The sequence below is a fragment of the Sciurus vulgaris genome, assembly GCF_902686455.1.
Source record: "Sciurus vulgaris genome assembly, chromosome: 6".
NCBI lineage: Eukaryota > Metazoa > Chordata > Mammalia > Rodentia > Sciuridae > Sciurus > Sciurus vulgaris.
In genome coordinates, this window is record NC_136466.1 from 6,123,065 (window position 1) to 6,124,912 (window position 1,848).

General features: G+C 40.6%; 1 pseudogene across 1 annotated transcript; it reads left to right on the forward strand.

The window, feature by feature from the left end:
* The first annotated feature begins 203 nt into the window (after window positions 1-203).
* On the forward strand, window positions 204-1,087 carry LOC306663395 (olfactory receptor 14C36-like; annotated as a pseudogene). Its single transcript has 2 exons — window positions 204-221; window positions 319-1,087. The product of its transcript is annotated as an olfactory receptor 14C36-like (transcript).
* The last annotated feature ends 761 nt before the right edge of the window (window positions 1,088-1,848 follow it).

Sequence of the window (1,848 nt, forward strand, 5' to 3'; positions counted from 1 at the left end):
TAAACATCTGCACTAGGAGTTGCACTCTTCTTAGAAATGATTAAAAACTTAGAAAACCAGGAGTGACCCTTCCTCTGCAGGGAAAGTAACTGCAAATTCAAGCAAATACATTGGACATAAAAATGAAAAGTAATTGCATTAATCATGCTTCACTCACTCTCTCTTATTTCTTTATCTTCCCAGTAAAGCAGAATTTACAGAACATGGCCAATTCCACCATGGTAATGGAATTTCTCCTCCTGGGATCACCTGATGCCTGGAATATGAGTTTCCTCTATTTCATGGTATTTCTTCTGACCTAACCTGGTGCCTTGTTAGGGAGCCTGCTCATCATCACTGTCAACACTGCTGACCAGAACCTTCATAAGCCCCTTCCTCAGGAACCTGTCCATCTTGGACATGTGCTTCATTTCCATCACTGTCCCCAGTGCTTGTGTCAACTCCATCACTGGAAACAGGGCCATTTCAGTAGCTAGCTGTGCAACCCAGCTCTTCTTGGTCATTTTTTGTGCATGTGTTGAACTTCTTTTTCTCTCCATCATGGCCTGGGACTGCTATGTAGCCATCTGCCAGCCCCTCCAGTACTCTACCATCATGAACTCTCAGTTTTGTGTTTGCATGACCCTGCCTTCCATGCTCAGTGGCCTGGTGTATGCAGGTGTGCACACTGGGAACACATTCCAGCTGTCCTTCTGCCAGTCAAACGTGGTCCATCCATTCTTCTGTTATGTCCCCTCTCTACTGAGGCTCTCCTGCTCTGAAACCACCATTAACAATGTCCTTATTCTTCTGTCTGCTGTGGTGGTCTGTGGTGGTTGCTTCATTTTTATTACCATTTCATATATTCACATATTTTCTACTGTGCTGAAATCTCCCAACAGAGCCCCAGGGAAGGCTTTCTCCACCTTTAGCCCTCATCTTTCTGGTGTCCATCTTCCTCAGTTCCATCACAAGTGTGCACCTGAGGCCTTCAGCAACCTCTGAAACACTCCACAACATGGTTTTCTCTTCCTTTTATACCATGGTTCCTCCCTTCTTGAATCCTCTCATCTACAGTCTCAGGAACAAACAGGTAAAGAAGCTGTGAGGAGAGTAATACACAGTTGTTCACAGGGAAATGATAAAGATACATTTCACCATTATACTCCTTGCACTGAGTGGAGTTAAATAAGATATGTGCTCTTTTTATATGGACTTTACCTGTTACACTGCCTACCCTAATTGTACCTTATGAGATAAATTATTTTATCTAACAATAATTTTGTGATTTACCATAGCATTTCATGTATCCTTCATTAAATGTGTAATTTTATCAATGTTTCAAATATAAATACAATTCACTATCTATTCTACAATCATTGTGTTTATATATATTGAATGCTATCAATGGTATCAATATATTGAATACTTCACCATACCTGTATACAATGCTGTCACAGAGGAAACCTTTACAAATAAAACATGGTGATAACATAGAGTCACATAATCTGCACTTACTCAGAGGAATGTCAATCAGATTTGTGAGCACTGTGATACATTACTGTGCCAGTTTAATTATTTTAAAATCATATAAAACTAAATTCCTAAAGAATTTGTAAACAAAATGATGAGAGAATCATAGTAATGTTTTTGCCCATCTGCAACATGAAAAAGTATCTCCTTTTCCATGAAGAAAGCAGAAACCAAAGCTTTCAACCCTCATGTCCCTACAGTCAAATCCATCTACTGGGGAAGAGCACCCTGGGTCTCCCCCCCACCACCACCTTTGATGGCTGTCAGTCTTTTGTTACGTCCATGAGACCCAGTGGTGGAAATGTAACTACAGGGCTGAGTTGCATGTTACCTTTT